The sequence below is a fragment of the Capra hircus genome, chromosome 9 (assembly GCF_001704415.2).
Source record: "Capra hircus breed San Clemente chromosome 9, ASM170441v1, whole genome shotgun sequence".
NCBI classification, from domain to species: domain Eukaryota; kingdom Metazoa; phylum Chordata; class Mammalia; order Artiodactyla; family Bovidae; genus Capra; species Capra hircus.
The window spans coordinates 68441402-68463824 of NC_030816.1; the positions used below are offsets into that span (position 1 = coordinate 68441402).

General features: G+C 37.5%; 1 protein-coding gene and 1 pseudogene across 5 annotated transcripts in view; one reads left to right on the plus strand and one right to left on the minus strand.

Moving 5' to 3' along the window:
- The window catches only part of PLAGL1 (PLAG1 like zinc finger 1), a 55496-nt gene extending 33629 nt beyond the window's left edge, over window positions 1-21867 (minus strand). For 3 of the 5 annotated variants that reach the window (XM_018053293.1, XM_018053295.1, XM_018053294.1), the window contains exons 1-3: window positions 21516-21860; window positions 17148-17217; window positions 10462-10506 (exon numbers count right to left, since the gene is read on the minus strand). The gene's annotated coding sequence lies outside the window, so the exon portion shown is untranslated. Of the gene's footprint in view, window positions 1-10461; window positions 10507-17147; window positions 17218-21515 lie in introns of all 5 variants that reach the window. The other 2 variants (XM_018053289.1, XM_018053296.1) reach the window with 2 other exon arrangements.
- The window catches only part of LOC108636770, a 33910-nt pseudogene continuing 33286 nt past the window's right edge, over window positions 21800-22423 (plus strand).

A 22423-nucleotide genomic window follows, 5' to 3' on the forward strand; every position in this document is an offset into this window, starting at 1 on the left:
CAGTTGTGACAGAACCTCCATTGTTCATTACACACTAGCCCCAAACTCGAGTAATTCTAATGTAAGCATGAGAAACCACCGTCTCCTTTGGGGTGAATTTCCAAATTCCTCTGTGTTAAATTGAGGTCTAATTTTCCCTGTGCCTGGTTTTCACATGAAGGTCCATTCCACCCCATGTGCTCCTTTTCAGCTGTCAATAAACAGAGGCAGTGAATTCCCCCACGGCTTCACAAAGCTAGTTAGGCAGAGCCATTCATTCCTTCAGGAAAACAGGGCATTGATTTCAGCGAGTTCCCAGGGAGCAGCTGCAACAAAGAGATCAAAGGCCCACCTCTCTTTCCCTCCATTGCTTTCATTACGCCAGGCCCAGACAAACAGCGACAGGTTTCCTCGAGACAAGGAGAGGGCCCAGCAGACCACCTCATGGTTCAATTCAAATTCATCCGTTTCCTACATTCCAGTGACAGTCCAGAATGCTAACCATGACAAACCAGCACAATCAACCGGCATAATATACTGCTCGCTAGTTCATCCAAGGTCAGAGGGAGAAAACAAGCAGGGAGGGAAGTCCTCTGCCTCTAGGACCCGCTGAGCCGCCATGGCCCCCCGACATTCCATAAATAAACTGCACCCGCTCACTCTCCCTTTCTTTCTCCACCCTGCGATCCTACAAGCAATGGTCTCACTTAATCTGCAATTTCTGTCGTGTCGCCGTACCCAATCTACTGGGACACTCTATTCTAAGCGTAATGGGGCTGCTGATGACAGGAGGGCGGCCACACGCACGGCCCTTCTTCATTCGCACCCAGGAAACTGCTCCCATACGACGAGCTGAGAGCTGTAATTCCTGGGGCTTCCCTCAGGCCTTTATCTCCAGCCGAGGCCACACGCCCTAAAGAGAGACTCGGCGTGCATAAACTCTTGTCTGCAAACCACACACCCAGACAGAGATAGAACAGTTAGCTTTTTGATGGGAGCTAGGTAATCACGGAAACTAGTAATCCAAGCTCTTAAGTTGACGGTCTGTGTGTGAATGAGGTGTGTGTGTGTTTGTGGGGAGTGACGAAGGTTAATGAGGGGGAGAGGAGAGCCAGAGGGAGGAACTAGGAAAGAAAGTGGATTATCCTGACTGGTTCCCTACACTGAACACACAGAATTAAAAGATTTCCAAAGTCCCCACTGAATCCTGAACGGCCGCCTTGACTGGCTACCACATTCATGAAAGCCTGGAATAAAATGCGCTCCTTTTATTGTGGTCTGTTCCATTTCTGCCGCTAACCCTGAGTAAACAAGGGAATACATGGGTTAAGTTTCAAAATTCCTAAACTAAAAAGAAAATAAACAAGATTGGAATGAAAGGTATGGAGAACTCATTCCTTGACACAGAACACGACCTTCCCACGTGTCCATCTTAGGAGCTTCGGGAAGGAAGCGGGGGAGGGGGGCCCTTTCACTGATTATTCATTTGACTGCCAAAGAGGCCATTTTGTGTAGGGTAATAAACAGCCCTCAAAGTAAAGACTTTTGACTTTTCTCAAACTGGGACAGATATAAACTTAAGAAAACACAGAACTCCCAACTGTGCATGAAAGGTGGCGGAATTCTTGGAAACTCAAAGCTGACTCTGGCGCTAACTCACTTTGGCCTCTCTGCCTCCCTTCTCTTCCAAAATGGAGGCAGAAACATCTGTGAAGAATTCCTTTACAAAGTATTGCGAAATAACCGTTCCTCAAAAACAATGTACCTCATCGAAGAAAGCTGGTCTAATGAGTTATTCTGTAATAGATCTGTAGAATGCAATCTATAACAGATCTCATCTTATAACAGATCACTCTAATTCAACAGAGCTGCTCTGGAAACTCCTGTGTCTCTATAAATCAAATCACTTTTTAAAAGCACTCAGAAAAGTTGCTACTTGAAGGCTACAGCAAATGATGAAATACACTCATCAATTCATTTACATACTTTTCAAAAGCATTTACAAAGCACTTAGAAACATCAATTTGCTCTTCACTATAACCAACTCAGATAGATGGTTTTATGAATTTCTATTTTTGTACGAGGAAAACAGCCTCAAGAGAGGCAATAAATTGATTTGCCAAAGTCACAGAACAAATAAGTAGATGAGTCACAACTTTAAATACTTTTTCTAAATCCCATGCTATTTCCATTGCACCTAGCTACCACCTCTGCATATAATTATTCACTGACATTCTTCGTAATTTTATTAAATAAGTCCTCAGAATCCATCTGTAAGCTCATTGCATTGTGCTGCCCATTCAAGGAGGCAGTGTTTAAGAGTATAGGCTCTGCTATCAGGTTCAAGTTTTAGTGTCAACTTTTAGTTGTTTTGTAAATTAAGCACTTAATACTATTTCCAGAAGCTGAATTCCTCATCTGTAAAAGAGGAATAGTACCTTCTTTCATAAGCTTCCCTGGTGGCTCAGTGGTAAAGAACCTGCCTGCAATGCACAAGATGTAAGAGATGCGGGTTTGATCCCTGGGTTGGGAAGATTCCAGGAGAAGGAAATGGAACCCACTCCAGAATTCTTGCCTGGAGGATCCCATGGACAGGGAGCCTGGCGGGCTACAGTTCATAGTGTCACAAAGAGTTGGATGTGACTGAAGTGACTTAGCACACACGCATACACCTTCTTTCACAGGGTTTGCAAAGGATCACACTGCTAGTAGGACATGAATTAAGCTATTTATTGACTAACCAATATTTTGAAGTGTCTACTTTAAGAAAACCTTTCTAAAGGTAAGTAACCTATAGAAAGCACCTAGAGCAGTATTAGCATATAAGAAATGCTCAGTAATGGTAGCTGTTATCACTGATGCTGAAAATCAAACCAATATAAAACTTGTCAAAATGGGGGAAAAGATACTTATTTTTCAATAAAAGACACAAAATTTAACTTTCAGCATCCAAATTACATGATTCCCTCCAGCACTAAAAATTTAGCCGTCAAGTCTGTATTTTTATGGGGCCAAGTAATTTTAAAACCAAGATCAAACTGTCACAAAAGATAAGCACCTATTCAAAATAGAGAGACTAACAGAGTTGTCTTGAAAAAATAATAACTGAAACAAGTGCCTGATTGCTATAAAGCAACAATGTGGTTTTTCTGTAAAATTTTATAGAAAAATGCAAGTTTTATTTCTTGCCATTTAACCATTTTAAGTAGAAATGTATTGGTGATAGGCAGGAATTCACAGACGATTGCCACACAAAGAGAAAAATACCTAAGAGGAATATTTGCTTTACATAGCTAGTGCTTCAGTAAAGATTTGACCCTCACACTAATCATTAGGAGAAAATAGTTGACTTCCGAGCATGGAAAAAGACTGCCAGTGGTAAACGGCAAATCTTACTTTTTCCTTGTTGTCTCATTTTTCATAACCCTTAATTGATAGATGGTGGTATGTGGATGCTACAGTGCAGAGTACACAAAATACTATGGGAAGACAAAGACAGGCCAATAAGTCCTACAGAGCCAGAAGAGGCTTTGGAAAGGAGATGGATTTATCCAACTTTTACCAAGTATGTAAGCATGTCTAGAATATTCCTGATTGTCCTTGAGCTTCATGGGATTTTCTCTGAATTCTAAATATGTCATTTAGTGATTCAACTGTCCTTCACTGCTTTTGCTGATGTGCAAACTTAGATGGGCGCCCCCCCTTAATTTTAATATTTATTTATTTGGCTGCCCAGAGTTTTAGTTGTGCCATGCAGTATCTTTTAGTTGAGGCATGCAAATTCTTAGTTGAGGCATGTGGGATCTAGTTCCCTGACCAGTGATCGAACCCAGGCTTCCTGCATTGGGAGTATGGAGTCTTAGCCACCGGACCACCAGGGAAGTCACTTTTTTGTTGTTTTTTAATCCAAGGCTTTGATATTTTAAAAGGCAGGGAATTGAGGCTACATTTGTTTGACTAAACATCACTTAATGCTCCTTCTAATTCTAGAGTTTTGTGATTTTAAAAATTACTGCTCATTGCATTACCTACTATATAACACATCAGTTTAAATGTGTTTGTTAATCTATAGCCTACTAACACTGAGAATTTTTTTTTCCTTCACTACCATTTATCTCAAAAATTAATAGTTGGGAAGAACTCATAAGAATGTTTACAGAAGTATGTCTCACAAAGAAACTGAGTCCATAGCTGTGAAAGTTTGATAGCTATTTCTTTCCTATGACGGGCTAAGAATTACCTTTTTATAACCACCTTTAACTGTCTTTCCAACCATATGAAACAAACATATTTTTAAACAAAAGACATTCAGATATTTGAAGACAATTTTAACAATCCTTTACCTTGAGTCGTTGATACTGGTTTTTCCTAGTATAAGTACCTAGTGCTATACGTTTGCCTCTAAGCACTGCTATAGGTGCATCCTATTTGGAAACACATTTCGTTTCTATCTGGTTGAAAATACTTCCCAATTACTCTTTTCATTTCTGTCACGTGGGTTATTTGGTAAAATTCACCAGTGTGCCCATTTGGGCCTGGGTGTTTTCTTTTTGCAAAGTTTTTGTTGGTGGTGATGATATTGTGTTTTGAATGTATACTATTAATTTGATGTCTTTAATAGATATAGGGCTGTTCAGGTCATCTATTTCTCCCTGCATGAATTCTGGTAGTTAGTGTCTTCCTAGGAATTGGTCCATTTCATCTAAGTTCTCAAATTTACGGGCAGAAGCTGTTTGTAGTATTCCTTCATAAGCCCTGTAAAATCCATGAGGTCAGCAGTCATGCGCTCCTCCTTCCTTTTTGATACTGATAATTTATGTTTTTTCCTTGGTTAGCCTTGCTGTAAGTTTATCATTTTATTAATCATGTTTAGAAACTTTTCATTTTGTTGATTTTTATCATTTTCCCATTTTCATTATTTTTTTACTTCTCTAATTTTTATTATTTACTTTCTTCTGCATGCTGGAAGTTTAATTTGCACTTCTCTAGTTTCACAAGGTAGAAACTTCAGTTACTGACTTTAGGTTTTTTCCTAACATAAACATTTAATGCTAATTTCCTTCCAGGAATTATCTTAGCTGCATCCCACACGTTCCTGGTGGCTCAGTCAATAAAGCACCTACCTGCAATGCAGGTGACCCAGGTTCAATCCCTGGGTTGGGAAGATCCCCTGGAGAAGGGAATAGCTACCCACTCCAGTATTCTTGCCTGGAGAATTCCAAGGACAGAGGAGCCTGGTGGGCTACAGTCCATGGGGTCACAAAGAGTCAAATGTGACTGAGTAACACTTTCACACATTTTTATAGACTATATTTTTACTTTTTGTTTAAAAAAGTATTTTTAAATTTTTCATGAGACTTCTTTGATGCATGCATTATTTGAAGTGTGTTATTTTCCAAATATTTGAGAATTTCCACACTATCTTTTTGTTATTAATTTCTATTTTAATTCCTCTGTTGTTTGAGAATGTATTTTGTATGACTGCCATTCTTTTAAATGTAAGGTGTTCCATATGGCCTAGAATGTGCCCCTGGGTTATTTAGAAGTGTGTTATTCAGTTACAATATATTTTTCCAAATATATTTGTTGTAATTTAATTCCATTATGATCAAGAACATTCTTGGTATGATGTCAACCCTTTTAAACTAACTGACTTGTTTTCTTACCCAGAATATGGTCTATCTTAATAACTGACCTGGGTGTGCCAGAAAAGAACATGTATTCTGGTTTTGTTGGGTTCGATAGTGTTATATATACATACCTATATATATATATAGTGTCATGTGTGTGTGTGTTAGTCGCTCAATTGTGTCTGACTCTTTGCAAACCATAGCCCACCAGGCTTCTCCATGGAATTTTCCAGGCAAGAATACTGGAGTGGGTTGCCATTCCTTCTCCATATAGTGTTATATATATTTATAAATATATATAAATATATATTTATATATACATATAAATAGTGTTCTATAAGTATCAATTAGGTCAAGCTGGTTGATACTGCTGTTTAAGCCTTACACATCTTTATTGGTTTGTTTTCTACTTGGGGTATATATCTTACAAACCCCAACTCCATTGTTATTATTTTTACTTAAATAATTATCATTTTAAAAACATTTAAATTAAAAAGGGCTTATACCTTTTCACAGGTGGTTACCATTTCTGGTGCTCTTTATTTCCACTTGGTATTATTTTCCTCTTCCTGAGGACTTTTAACATTTCTTATAGTGTAGGTCTAAAAGTTAATAATTCTTTAAGCTTTTGCATGTCTGAAAATGTTTATTTCACTATTTTTTGGAAAAAATATTTTCACTAATTAATATATTTTTCTAAGTTAATAGTTTTTTCTTTCATTAAAGACACTGTTCCACTATTGTCTGGTTTGCATTGCTTTTGATGAAAAGTCTGCTGTCATTCTCTGTTCCTCTAAATTTATAGTTTCTTTGTTCTCATTTTAAAATCTTTCTCTTTATTATTGGTTTTAAATTATCTGATTATATTGTGCCTTGGTATAATTTTCTTCATCTTTTTCTTCTTTGGATAACTGCTATACATTTACTGAACCACTGAGATTCGTGGACTTACGGTTTTCATCAAATTTAGCAAACTTTCAGCCATTTTAAAAAATATCTTTCTTCTGTTCCCCTTTTCCCTTGGATAATCTAATCATACATATATTTGGCTGTGTAAAGTTATCCCACAGCTTACTGATGGGCTTTTTCCCCCAGGCACTCTGTGTCTGTGTATTTTATATAATTTATGTTGCTGGGTCTTCAAGTTCAGTATCTAGTCTGTTGTTAATCCTGCCCATTGCATGCATTTTTCATTTCAGATGTTTGCTGTCTCTAGAAGAGACAGTTTTATAGCTCTCATGTCTCTCCTTAACAGATTAATGCTTCCTCTATTATCTTGAACATACAAAACTAGCTTTAATCATAGTTCTAATATCTTCATTTAGTGAATATGTTTATTAAAATCTTATTAAATAAAAATCTTGTTATTAAATTTGTTTATTAATATCTGGTTATTAAATCTGTTTCATTTCTGAGTCCATTTTGTTGACTGAATTTTCTCCTAACCACTGAAATTTCCTGTTTCTTTGTGTATCTGGTAAATTTTGATTGGATGCTAGATACTGTTTACTTTATCTTGTTAGGTACTGGATTTATGTGTTTCTTTAAATATTCTTGAGCTTTGTTCTGGGCTGCATTTGAGCAACTTGACCCTTCATTTATTTAATGTTTTGGCCATACCATGTAGTATATGGGATCTAAGCCTAACCAGGGATTAAACCCATGCCCCCTGCAATTGAAGCACAGAGTCTTAATCACTGGACCACCAGGGAAGTTCCACAATTTGATCCTTTAAACCAGGAGTCCACAAATTATGGTCCATAAGTCAAATCTGGCTCACAGTCTATTTATGTAAATAAAGTTTTATTTTAGAATACAACCACCCCCATTCATTTACATATTGCCTTTTGTTGCTTCATCATTACAATGGCAGAGCTAAGTAGTTGCAATAGAGGTCATATATGCCTGCAAAACCCAAAGTATTTTCATTTGGCCCTTTATTTAAAAAGTTTTATGATTCCTCTTTAATGGCTTACTTTTAAGATTTTTCAGGTAGGAACAGAACAGCCTTTTGTCTAGGATTAGTTCTGCCTCACCACTGAGGCAGTACTTGGGAAGTCTTTTCCCAGGACCTGGGGAGTTCTCTCCTAAGCATGCACTAACCAGCACTTAGCTCAAAGCTCCAGGGGAACCCGCTAGAGATCGCCAGAACTCTCTCTTTGTGTAACTCTCTTCTCATCCTCTGTCCTGAAAATTCTAGCTGCCTCAATCCCCTGAATTCCAGCTCCATCATCTCAATTCAGGGTGACTACTGAGCTGTGTTTGGGTTCTCCTCTCACACTGTGTCCTCGGGTACAACATTTGTTTCCTTTATCTCACGGTTAGCTGTCTTATGCCGAATTGACAGTAAATTCGGTTCCTGTCCCGACATCATGTTTCAACTCCTTACATTTGCATTAGTGCTTTATATTTACAAAGAAGTACTGACAAATCTAAATTATCTCATTTCATCCTCTTTACACTGCTAAAATGTAGATATTATAAAAAAGTGCAAAAAATTATCTGGGGTCATATTATAGAGCAGTCCATGTCTCCTAGTTATCTTCTCTTCCATAAATATATATAATTTTTCAAAATTTACTATATGTAATGATGTAAATAATAAAAGATTATCTTCTGTACAAAGTATACTATAAAATAATTTATTATGAGCATCTCACACTTACAATACCAAGCAATACTGGATTAAAGAATTATTTTTTTTAAGGAGTAATACATATTAATATCTTTTTAACTTTATTTTGCTTTACAATACTGTATTGGTTTTGCCATACATCGACATGAATGTTCCTTCACTGGGGTTTTGATTAAAGAATTAATAGTTACTGAATGCTGCTAATGGCTAGGTCTATCACCTCAATTAATCCTCATAAGCCTCATAATTATTATTACTGCAATTTTACAAAAGACAAACTGTGACTAAGAAAGCTTCATTAGGTTGCTTATAGCATACTCATTGGAATCACAGCCAGAATTCAAGCCAGGCTACGCCTGGTTGGAAAACTTGTGCTATCCACCATGCTGTCTGCTCTCTAATTTACAGCTCTTAAAAAGGGCACTTATGGAACTAAACTGATAGAACACTAAATCTTCAGCAACAACATGACATTAGGAATCATTTACTAAAATTACCAAGATCTATTCATTTTTACCAAAGAATTTCTAACCAAATAAGCACTGAAAAGAAAGTGAAGCATATTCTCAGAACAAATTTCATACCTAGTTTTTCTCCCAGTCATCCTTAGAAATATACAGATGATTGACATTTTCATTACCTTTTTTTTTTTTACTTACCTATCTTTGTGGTCAGGAGGCAACAAGAGAAGGTTGTATTGGGCAAAGTCAGTAACTACTACACAATCCATTTTCCCATCCCACTTTCCCATCTTTGTAAACCAAACACACAAAAATGCCCACCCTCATGGAGTTCATCTTCAAGTGAAAGGGAGAACAACAAGTAAAATATATACAAGAAAGTGGTTAAGAAAAATAAAGTACTGTAGGGAAGGGAAGTACTAGGGGTATAAGGCAGGGAGAAACAGGGGTAATTTGAACTAAGCTAGTCAGAGAAGGCCTCGATGAAGCAATGACAGTTTTGTGAAGATTTGAAGATAAGGAAGCAAGTCATGTGGCTATTTGTGGGAAAAGTACCTGCAAAACCCCAATGAAGGAACAAGAATATTGGTGTGGCTGAAGCAGTGAGTGAGGACAAGCAGTGATAGGTTGGGTTAGATCAGAGGTAATGGGGGCCCATATCATGTAAAAGTTGATAAGCCTCTGTGAAGAGAGGCACTGGAGTCACTGGAGCAGAAAAGTAACATGATCAGACTTAGGAGTTTTAAATAATTTATCTGGCTGTCATTTGAAGAATGGATTATAAGGGGAAAGCATAAAAGCAGGGAAGCCAGTTAGGAGGCTATTTTAATAAGACGAAGGCTTGAACCAGTATGGTAGTGAAAGACGTGGCAAGCAGCAGTCATCTTCTGGATATATTTTAGGTAGAGTTGACAGTATTTCCTGACACAGGGGATGACTAAACGATGTAATGATAGTGTCATAAAGACTATGTGAGCAACTGGAGAAATGTAGTTGCCATATACTGAGACAAGGAAAACTAATGAAGAAAGTTTAGCTGAAGTAGAGAGTATCAGCCATTTAATACTGTAAATGTTTTCAGTGATAGAGGGAATAATTCATTTCCCAGGTTAAAAATATTTATTCAAATCTATTTCAAATGTTTAGATTTCAATGAATTAAAAAAAAAAAACTACCACGAAACAGGAGATCTTCATGTTTTTCTTTCAATATGCTACAGAGAAAAAGTTATCGAACTGAAATATAGCTACTCCAAATGATAAAATGAGAATAAAGCTAAATTCTCCCTATCTGCAATTCTCCATTCATTTCTTCTATTTGACAGATTTTCACAGATAAATGAAATAGAATTTGTTATACCTCATTAGTCAAACCATTCACATTAATGGCTTTCTCCTGGGGTGCTGTGCCCCTCTTACCATCTGCCACAACAATGTGAAGACTGTGAGGCCCAACAGGATGGATGTATGTATAACCTCAGATCCATGGAAGGCACTTTGCTCCTGCTAATCATCACCCTGATAGGAAGTCACCCAAAGAAACAGATGGCCCTAGCCCAAGATGTGTAATTCAAGCTTTCTCAAAAACAATTATAACCTAACAGTATCAGAAAAAGTGAAACCATCCTTAAAAAATAAGAACCAAGTAATACAAAAAAAGTTTTCCTCTAAAAGTTCTCTAGAAAAAAATTTTCATGTAATTAGAAAATATAAAAGGTTGGAGGTGAAGGACAGAAAAAATTAAAAAACCAACTTACAAAAGCCAATGATGACTATGTTCCCTCGAGTAGGCAGGGAAAAACCTAAAAACAAAAATAAAAATTATTAGTTCTATATAGTAGTTGTGTGCACATTTTAAATTGTACCTTCCACATGAAGTTTTGAGAGAGATCTTAAGTGTTCTTTACTCAGCTTCTTCAGTGGTAACATTTCACAAAACTAAAGTACTATATCACAATCAATATACACGTGTGTGTGTGTACATATATATGTATTATACTATATACTGGTCTCTTGAGATTTCCCCAGTTTCATTTTACCTATTTGTAGTGTATTTAGTTCTATAGAATTTTATCACCTGTGAACTCACTGATCCCCTCTACAGCCAAGACACTGAACAGTTCATCAACACAAGTTTCTCTCAGGTCATCCTTTCAAAATAAGCACACCTATCTTTTTTCCTACAACCTCCCTCTGTCCCTAACACTAAAATAACATTTATTTGTGAATAATCATTTTACTCATTATGTGTTGAATCTACTATGTAGTTATATGTCAAATCATAAATAAAGAATTCTGTCCTTCTGCGTTAAAGAATAAGTTTCAGTTTAAGGAAGAAATTCTCTAGAGAGATGTTTTTTCCTTGTTACCTTAACATACACTACTCATTTCAAAAATCAAAAGGTAAAAGGTAAGCTAAAGTACGGTCTGCACTCAAAGATTCCACAATTTTAATATTTATTTTAAAGTATCCTTTTTAGAGCAGTTTTAGGTTCATGGTAAAAATGATGCAAAGGTGTTTTTAATTTCAAATTTCTATTTGTCTATTGCTAGTATACAGAAAAGCAACTGGCTTTTGTATAATAAATCTGTATCCTACAATGTTACTGTAATTATTTATTGGTTTTGGTAGTAGGGTAATGCTAGCCTCACAGAATGAGTTTAAAAATATTCCCTCTATCTTTTGAAAGTAATTATAGAGAATTGGCGTAACTTCTTCCTTAAATGTTTGGAAGAATTCACCAGTAAAACCACCTGAGCCTGGTGCTTTCTGCTTTGGAAGGTAATTATTTGAATTATTTAATTGAGAAATCATCTTCAATTATCTATTTCTTCTTCTGTGTTTTGGCAGACTGTTTTCTTTAAAGAGTTGATCCATTGCATCTAGGCTATCAAATCTGTGGGCACTAAGTAGTTCATTGTATTCCTTTATTATCCTTTTAATGTCCAAGGCATCTGATGTCCCTTCATTTCTGATATTAGTAATCTGTATCCTCCCTCTTCTTAGTCTCATTAGAGACATCAATTTTACTGAGCTCTCAAACAAAACCAATTTTGATGTCATTGATTTTTTTTCTATTGACATCCTATTCTCAATTTTATTGATTTTTCTGCTTATTCTTTTCTTCTGCTTACTTTAGATTTAGTTTGTTCTTTGTCTAGTTTTTTTAAGGTAGGAACACAGATTAATGGTTCTTCTTTCCTAACATATCCATTTCCTATATCACAATCAATATACATGTGTGTGTGTGTGTACATATATATGTATTATACAATATACTGGTAGGAAAAAAAATAAAAAGCTGGCTAGTTCTCTGGCCTTTTCTCATAAGGGCACTAATCCCACTCACAAAGGCTCAACCCCTCGTGATCTAAATACCTCCCAAAGCCCCATCTTCAAATATCCCCACACTGGGTGTAAGAAATTCAACATATAAATTTTGACTGGATGTAAACATTTGGTCCATTGTAATGACCTTTTATAGACATGAAGACAATTTAGTCATTTCTGAAAGACCTCACTCTACAAAATCTCACACCAAAACAAGAGCTAGGGGAGAAAGCTGGGTAGACTACTCAAACCCTATACAACTTGGTAATCAGAGAGCTAACCAAATAATTATGGATGTCTTGACTTAACTTGGACAGCCACAGTAGGCAGCTCACTGTAACTAGAGAGTGCTCAGGTAATATTAAAAATGCAGCAAACACAGTGGAAAGGCTACTGCAGGAGAAGTGGGGTCTCACAGCTAGGGAGAGTGACATTACTGTAATTCTGTCAATTCAGACTCAGCTGAGTTCCATAGCCTCCACAACTCCAGAATCTTCCTACATCTCATTATTTCCCACTTTTGCCACTACCTTCCAAATGAAATCTCATTTCCCACACTTGTAGATACAGCTCTCTCTGCTAACATCCCTACATCATGCTTCATGAGAGAGAAAAGGAAAAATTACTGGATAGAGCATCTTATCTTCCCAATGCTAAATCTACAAACTACCCTTCCTAGCACAAAGATCAATCCCAGCTCTCCATCCAAAGCTTTCTCTCCATGACTATCCTCTCCCTTTCTACTAGAGGTGCTTTTCCCCAACATACAATCATGCTCTGGTATTTAATAAACAAAATTTTCACTGACCTCACATTGCCTTCTAGGTTCCACTGGGCTTCCAAACTAACTTTCTCAAATCAGCTTAATGGAAAAGAATTGAAAACCGGTAATCCCCATTTCCTCACCTCCCATTCACTTTCCAACCTATTCCCTTGGCTCTTATCTCCAACACTCTATCAAAGGATCCTTATCAAGGTCCCCAAAGCCAATTCTTATTATCCTCATTTAAAAAATCAGGACACCGAAGCTCAAGAGAGATTATTAAGTTGAGATAGTAAAGATACTTACCTTCCCCTGGAGATAAGCAAGAGCCCAGGGCTGCCCCAAAGCACCCTTTACAGGATATTAGACTGAGGTCTTTATCGTCCAGGGACTCCCACCTCTTTCCTTCCTCATGTCACCTTCCCTATATTAAATCTTTGATTTATTCCTTGAAATACCCCATTGCATTTCATCATTTTAACAGAGAAAAAGTCTTTGCTTAACCTATGAATATGTTCTGTGTAGGCCACTTAGTGTATACTATATTGGTCACAACAACCTGAGAATAGGTGGTTTTATCCCTTTTATACAAGAGAATTTTGGCTCAGAAAGAATAAAAACTTTTCCAATATCAGACAGTTTATTAAGAAGTAGAGCTAACATTTGACCTCATCACCCAGATTCTGCGCCCCAAGCTGACTGCCCTTCATGATGGTTAGATCTCAGAGTTTCTTAGTTGCTATTACATGGTAACAAGAAGTCACTCATGAGGAAGTACATACTACTTGGTTACCTCTAAAGTTCAAAAACAGACAAAACTAATCTACAGTGATGGAAATCAAAAGAGTTTACTTCTAGGAAGTGGGAGAATTTTCTCTTTCTGGATGGATGTAATATTGTCTCTCTTCATGCAGTGATTATACAGGTGACATACATTTTTAAAAATCATCAGGCTGTATATTTAAGACTGATACACTTTATACGTTTCCCCTACCCATGTATTTCATACCTCAGCAGAAAAAGTAGCATACTGTTATGTAAGTGAAGCAATTTCAATGTTGTGTTTTATTAAAAGAAAATACATCTGTTTAATAATTTTACTTAACTATTTATTTTTAGTACCAAGGTGGGCTGACATAGAAGAAATAGCAATAACTTTTGAATCAGACAAACCAGTTTTGTCACTTACTAACTATACTGTTGTCAGGCAAGTTTCTTAATCTCTTTGATACTGAGTTTCTTCACAATTTAAAACTGAGACAATAATACTTACTTTGCAAAATTGTAGCACAATTATAGTAGGTATTTAACAGTGGTAGCTATTTAGCAATAGCTCTTTGTATGTAAGTATCACAGCAGGTACAAGAACCCTATCTCTAAGAACCTGACCAACTGGAAGTGACATTGAGATATAAAGATTAATGATGAAAGGGAAGAATTTAACAAGGGCTATGGATTACAAATTACAGGGTTCCTGTCTAGCTAGTAGGATTGTGGAGTGAGTGTTCTCTGAACAGAGCCTGAAATTTTTCAGAAAATTCACTTAAGGCTGAGGAAATTGCACAAAGATAAAGCATAGCCTCATATACAGTGCAGTGACTTCAGATTTTAATGAGCAGTTAATATCAGTTGTGTCACTGGTCTAATTCTGAGGAGGAAGACTATAAGGCTAGAAAAGCAACCTAGAACTAAATAAATGACCACTGTCAGGTTAAGAAGTCAAGAACCTGTTTTTTTTCCTGAAGTCCTGGGATGTACTGAAAGAAAATCCCAAGGGAATGATCCCAGTGGTTATTACACATGATAGGGAAGGAAACTCTCAATATGGAGGGAGGGTAAATAATCGTTCAATATTAAACTGTACAGCAAAGGAAGGGAAGAACTAGGAGCTGAACTCAGGCAGTCTGGCTCCTGAGTCAGAATTCCAATAAAAATAGAAAGAATAAAAGAAATGGAAAACCACCACTAGACTACTACAATAATAACTGCTACAGGCAAGGTCAGTTAAATACTAAAACAGTGGACAAAACTTTTAAGGAGAAACAGGGCATTTACACAATCTCAAAACGAATCCCTCAATATATTATGGTAGTTTTAATATATACTCACAAGTCATTCGATATTTTTCCCTCTCTTTACCTTGAATGTTAAATTGCTTCTAACAGAAAGAGTGCAAAAAATGAAAAATAGAAATGTTACAATGGAGAAGCCTGGGAGATGCTACTTAAACTATGTGATCAAGGTTAACGTGTTGATATCGGTATCATGTGCCCTCAGATATGATGCAATAAGGATACAATATTTCTTTGGTATGCTTCTTTTGAAGTCCATAACCTCAGCCTAATTGTGAGAAAACATCAGACAAACCCAAACTGATGAACCCTGTATAAAATACTTGACCAGTACTCTTCAAAAATGGCAAGGTAATGAAAAACAAGAAAAGACTCAAAACCTATCATGGATCAGAGTAGATTAGGGAGACATGGCAACTAAATGTAATGTGGTATACGGATTATATCCTGTTAATGTGGTATATGGATTATATCCTGGAACAGATTGGTGGAAAAACTGGAGAAATGTGAATAATGTCTATAGTTAATAGTATTGTGCCAACATTAAATGCTTAATTTTGGTAAATGCATCATGGCTATGTAATCTGTTAACATTAGAGGAAGTTAGGTGACAAATATACAAGAACACTTTATACTATTTTTGCAACTTTTCTGTAAATCTAAAATTATTTCATAATAAAAAGGGTTTTAAAATTTTGATACACCTTTGTGAAAACAAATTTCAGTAAACTAGAAATAATAAGTTTCTTACTTTGGTAAAGAGTATCTACAAGAGAATGTCCAGTAAACATCATCCTTAAAAAAGAGATACTCTCCTCTAGGATTAGGAAAACGCAAGGATGTCCATTTCTAACACTTTTGTTAAAGTCTGTTCCAAGGTTTCTAGCCAGTGCAATAAGGCAAGAAAAAAAAAAAGGAACAGAGATTAGAAAGAAAAATTTAAACTTTTTATATAGATGACATGATGGTACATTTAGAAAATTTGCAACAATCTACAAACTAGGACTTCCCTTGAGGTCCAGTGTTAAGACTCTGGGCTTTCGCTGCAGGGAGCATGGATTCTATCCCTGGTCCGGGCATTAAGATTCTGCATGCTGTGTGGCAGAGCCAAGAAATAAGGGGGATAGAAAGGATCTACAAACTACCAGAACTGAAAAGTGAATTTAGCAAGACCCAAAAGTGAGGACTAAAAGTATAAAGCTTCTAGAGGAAACAATAAGTGAATGTCTTCAGGATCTTGATGGAGGGCAGCAATGAAGGTGGAAGAAAATTCTGTGGACAGGATACAAAAAAGCACCTTCTACCCTTTCTACCCTCCCACCCCCCAAAAAACATTGATACATTGGACTTCAAAAAAACAGATCTGCTCATCCAAAGGCACTATTAAAGGGATAAGAGAGGTAGAAAATATATGCAAACATGTACCTGATTAAGGTTTCCTATTCAAAACACATAAGGAGTTAAAAATCACTAACAAAAGATAACCTAATTAAAATAAGTGGGCAAAAGACCTAAATAGACACTTCATAAAAGAAATTGGAATGGCCAAAAAAGATGTAAAAGGATGTTCAACATTATTATTCATGGAAATGCAACCAACTTACCCAAAGACCATCAATTCAGCTCCCTGGTACATATCCAAGGGATAAGAGTATATATATTCACCAATGGCAGTTTTAAGAACATCTATGGCAATTTTATTTATAATGGTTGAAATCTGAAAACAACTCTTATGCTTATCAACAGGAAAAAAGGTAAATAAATTGTAGTGTATGCAATATTATAGAAGAGGCATCACCAAACTTTCTCTGCAAAGGATCATATAAAATATAGGTTAGGCTTTGTGGGCCATATGGTCTCTGTTATAACTACCCAACTCTGCTCAATGGACATGGCTATGTTCAATAAAATCTCATATATGAAAATATATTATGGGTTGGAGCTAGCTCATAGTTTGTCGCCCCTTGCAACTTTTACATGCAAGCCATACACTTTATTCTTATGTCTTTATTGTTTGTAAATTACAGCTCAATTTGAAGAAGAAAAAAAAAATTTAGACAAAGTTCAGAATACAGATCTGAAGAAATTATTTAGAATTCAAGATGAATAAAAATGTATAATATATAAAAGGTATGTTAAACGAGATGGACGACAGAGTGACAAAGTCTAACAGAAGTCTAATCAGAGTTCTTAAAGGAAAGAATGGGGAAAAATGGAGGAAAAGCAATACTGAAAGACATAAAAGGTAAAACTTTTAAGAAGTGATGAAAAACAAACCTTAGAGACAGGAACACAATAAATCCAGGATCAATGAAATGTCCACACCGAGACACGTTCTGTCACGAAGCTGTAGAGAACAAAAGAGATCTTAAAATCAGCCAAAACAAACAAATTACCAACAAATAACAGTTATTTGAACTAACTGTAACACTGAAAGTAGAAGTCACTGGAATGTCACCTTCAAAGGGCTGAGAAAGATATTGCTGGCCGGGAAACAGATGCCTAACAAAACTATCATTCAAAAATGAATGCAAAATAAAGCCATTTTCAGATAAAGTTTGCCATCAACTATCCCTTAATAAACAAGCTTCTAAAATATATGTTTTAAGAAGAGAAAGATCTGAGGTGCAAGAAGGAATGACAAAACATGAAAAACAAAAACAGTAATGCCACATTCATAGGAGAAAAGAAATCAAGACGGAACTAAACTCTGGAAGACAACATTTAAGCTGGGAGACTAAATGGTTATCAAGGCAACTTATGCTTCTTGATTCATTTGTAAAAGGAAAAAAATTGATAAACTTCAGATTAAGTTGGTACACTAAAATTTTTAATGACACCAGTAAAATAAATAAAATATGTGATTTTCATACTAGTGGAGAGGGAAGAAAATGGAGTAAGAAAAAATCCAAAAGGGAACAAAGAAAAGGAAAAAAAAAAAAAGATAGGACAAAAACAACCATAAAAGATAATGCTAACTTCAATCTTAAGTGCATCAGTTACTACATTAAATTCAATTGGACTGAAGATCCAGTTAAAGGACAGACTATTAGAGTGGACTAGAGAAAACTATCAGGTTTTACCTGTGAAAGAGATATGCTAAACAAATGCTAACCAAGAGAGAGGTGTGACTAGGATATTATAAAACAAAATGGATCTTAAGGTAACAGGCATTTGGGTGAGGAGGCATAGAACACCACTACAGGATGACAAAAGATCTAATACACAGAGAATAAAAAGCAGTACGCACTCTTCTTGTATGCACGTAACGTGTATGTACCTTCAACTTTTATAAAGCAAAGTTGACAGAACTGCTAAAGGAAACTGAGAAAATTCATTATTTTATTGTGACATTTTTATTATACCAATCTCAGCAATTAAACAAACCAAAAATTAGCAAGGTTAAAAAAGATGTGAACATTACAATTTTTATGCCTGACCTAAGACATATATACGTGTGTGTTCATTTACTTATATACCTACCTTGCCCCAAAAGTCTGTGAATATATATTCTTCTCAATTATTCAAGGAGCAGTTGAAAAACTAACCGTGAGGCCACAAAGCAATTCTTAAATTTCAAAGAACTGGTAGCACAGAACCCTAAATTGCTGACTACACTGCAAGCTTTAAAAAAAAAATCAATAACAAAAGGATAACTCATAAAACTTTCCACATTTGAAAATTGAAAATACTTCAAAAATCTCATAGGAAAAAGAAAAAAAAATCATAATGAAAAACGTTTTTAATTCTTAGAACTGAAAAATATACTATACATAAGACAAAAGTAAGGAAAAAAATCTGTAGTCTTTGCAGGAAGAGACAAATAAATGACCAGAGAATCCAGAAATGAGCCCAAGTATTTCTGGAAATATGTATATGAGAGAGGTGGCACTGCAAACCATTGGTACTGTGCATGGGAAAAAGCAAACAAATAAATATGTTCATTTATGTATACATATATTTATCAGATAAATTAAAGAAATGTGAAAAATGCAAACTTTAAAACTTTTAGAAAAAATTTTCAACATGTATTTCCTTAATAATAAAGAATATCTTAAGACAAAAGCACAAAGAAGAAATTGCCTGCAGTTTATGCAACCGAAGGGCCTGTATCTTGAACTGTTTTCCAACAGAAATTTCTGCAGTAATGGAAATGTTCTGTTATACAATACAGCTTAATATAAAGTAATACAGCATAATAAAATATAAGAGCCACTAGTCACATGTAGTTACTGAGCACTTGAAATGTGGCCTAGAGTGACTGAGGAACTGAAATTGTTGAAGTAAATATAACAAACAGCATGTTAGCATTTTAAACTCCTTGTAGAAGATGTTACATTTTCATATACTTTTCAGTATTCAATTTTTTTGTATAAAGAATTTGATTTTAGCTTACATTATTATATAAACTATAACTTCAATTTTGTAAAAATACATAAAAGTTGCTTTCTAGAAAGCAAGCACACTAAAATGTTCACAGTACTATCTGTGAATGATTTTTATTTTCTTCTAAATATTAACAAATTATTAAAGATATAAAACATATAAAGAATTCAATGAACACTGATGTATCCACAGAGTTTATGAAATAAAATATTATTAATATTCTTTAAATTCCCTAAGTACCTCTCTCTGGTCAGGACTTCTTTAAAGGAAAGCTGGGAAGCTTCAGGTTTCTTCATTTTGTGAAGCCCATGTTCGAATATACTTTCAGAAAAATTTAACATACAGACATATGTAGCATTTAACAAAGAGTTATAAAGTAAACACCCATGTAACTACTGCCGAGGTCAGGAGATTTAGCATTTTCAGCGTCTCAAAACCTGCCCCCGGCCAAAACCTCACAGTGTGTTCCTTCATATTCACCCCTAAGAGATGACCACTAACTTGATTTTATGGCATTAATTGCTTTACAATTTTTCTATAGTTTTTAATGTCTACATATGTACCCCTAAACCACACCTTTATTTCATCACGTTCTGAATTTCATATAGATGATATCATACAGTCTTCTTCAGCAACGTTTTTTTTTTTTTTTCTCAACGTTATTAAGATGCATTTGTATTAACACACAAAACTACTTTATTCACCACTGTACTGGGTGGGCTCCATTTTAGGACTGGAGTATAATTTATCTTCCTCCTTCAGATGGACATGGAGGTTGCTTCCAAGCTTCTGAGTTTTACAAACAACACCATAGCCAAACTTCTTGTACACGTCTGCTTGTGTATATGTATGAAAATTTATCTAGGGCAGTGGCTTTCAAACTTTTTCGACCATGACTCATCCTAAGGAATGACGTTTTACATCATGACACACATCTGTGTGTGTATAAAACTGAGAGAAGAAAAAAAAAGTTTCATGAAGCAAATACCCTATGACCTGAGACACATTCTGATGATTTTCTATTCTCTGTTAGTTCGCGTTTTACCAATTCTGATCACTCGCCACTTAATTGTTTTCATGACCCACTAAACGGGTTTCAATCCTGTAAAAACATCACGGCTACAGGATAAATACCTAGGAGTGGAACTGCTGGGACGTGTAGTCCGGACATCGGACGTTGTCAACTTTTCCAGATCCTTAACTTTAAGTAAACGTTCTTATCTAATTTACCACTCTATAATTTCAGGGCTAAAACTGTGAAACATCAGCTCGTTTTATCTTTTCCTTTGGTCGTTAAACAGTATTAATCACTTACCATGTGCTAAGTAGTCACTGGGCTCCGAGCGAGACTGATGGGTTAATATACGCGAGGGGGGTAGAGGGAGGACATAGGGACCAGGACCTTAGTGAGGCCCCAGAAAGCTCACAGGAGGGGCCTCCGATCCTGCCTGGGGAGGGAGGGGTTAGAGAAGGATTCCTGGAAGAAGGAGGACCTAAGCTGAGTGTTTCTATTTTTAATTTTTATTGGTTTCCTAAAACATAAAAGTAACACATTTGTTGAAGAAGAAGAAAAAAAAGGAATCAAAATTATAGGAGTATATTTATTAAGAAGTAAAAATCCCCAGCACTACCCTGAAAGTTTGATGCTGAGCATAAATAACCAAAGTTGCATTATCAGTTATCCTAATCATCTAGGAAATTTTCAAGAGCCCGCATTTTAGAATCGTCTTCGGTGCCTACCTGATAGGGTCCACAGGTCTAAATTTTGCATGAATCGAATCACATTTTCCATCATGGATGTAAACGCAAACATTTCATGTTTAGTCACATTATTACTTTGAAAAGACTTTCTCCCCCTGCCACCCCCCCCCCACCAACCCCACCCCACCCCGGCCTTTTAGCAAGGTTAGAGTACCAGGTTTCAAAAACCGAGTCTATTTACCGCAAATCAACTACACGCGAGTGTTTCAAAAAGTGGCATGAAGAACAGCCGAGGCGGAAAAGAATTCTTTCTCGGAGCCGAGCTGGCTTGCCCGGAGACAATTTGTCAAGAGTTTCACGCCGGGTCCCGAGGAGCCCGGACCCCCTCACGTACGCGGCGCGGCGGCACCGGCACACCCTCTGGAGCGCGGCACGGAGCCCAGCGCGGTGCCCGTTCCGCGGCAAGGTTGCCGCCCCGCAGCCCCAGGCCGGCCGCTGCCCCTCGGTTCCCCCTCTCAACTCGCCTCGAGCGCGGCTGCGAGCCTCCCCACCACCTACCCTGCAGGGTCCGGAGCCCCCCGGAACTCAAGCGCGGCAGCTCGGGCGTGCCGCCTCCGCGGCCATGACGGCGACCCAGGGAAGCGCCCCGTGCGCCAAGGCCCCGCGGTCCGAGCGGCTGCAAGGAGAGCCGCCCCGTCCGCCCGTCTGTCTGTCCGCTCTCCAGGAGAGTGAGGCCAGAATCCGCCCCACACGGGCTTAAATCAAGGCGTGGGGCGGTACCGACGGGCTGAATGACAAATGGCAGATGCCGTGGGCTTTTGCCGCCCTCGGCGGACGCGAGGATGGCTGCGCCGAGGAGGCCGCGCACAGGCGGAGCCCGGGAGCCGGAACGGCGCGGCCGCGGGGAGGGCGCTGGGGCCCCTGGCGGGGGCGTCACGTGGCAGGAGGAGGCCCCGCTGGGGAGCCAGGGGGTCGGCGGCCTGGGCGGAGGAAGAGGACCGGCGCCCAGACGCCTGGCCGATGGAGTCATCTGTATGGGGCTAAGCCAAGGTCGTCCAGGTGCAGAGCTGGCGCAGGTAGACCCGAACCAGCCTGGAGCCCCATACCGTAGCGGGGATGGTTCACTCAAGTTACCCCCAGGATGAACCGCCCGGAGCCAAATCAGAAATGAGAAACACGACAGATGCTAGGAGAATACTGCCATAGGCCAAACTTACCTCCTCTCTCCGTGCCGCGTGGAAATCATGGCAGCCTAACTGTGCCCACTCGTCCTGAGTCAGGCAGTGTGCTAAGCACTTCACAGGTAAACACACGGAGTCCTCACGACCCCCTCCCGGCAGAGAAATACTCCTCCTCCCGGTCTCACAGCTGGAGACAACTAAGGCACAGAAAAGATTAGAAGGAAATTATTTTACAGTTATGGAATCATACTGGGTGTGCTTGAAGTCATTTTAAAATGGTCTTTG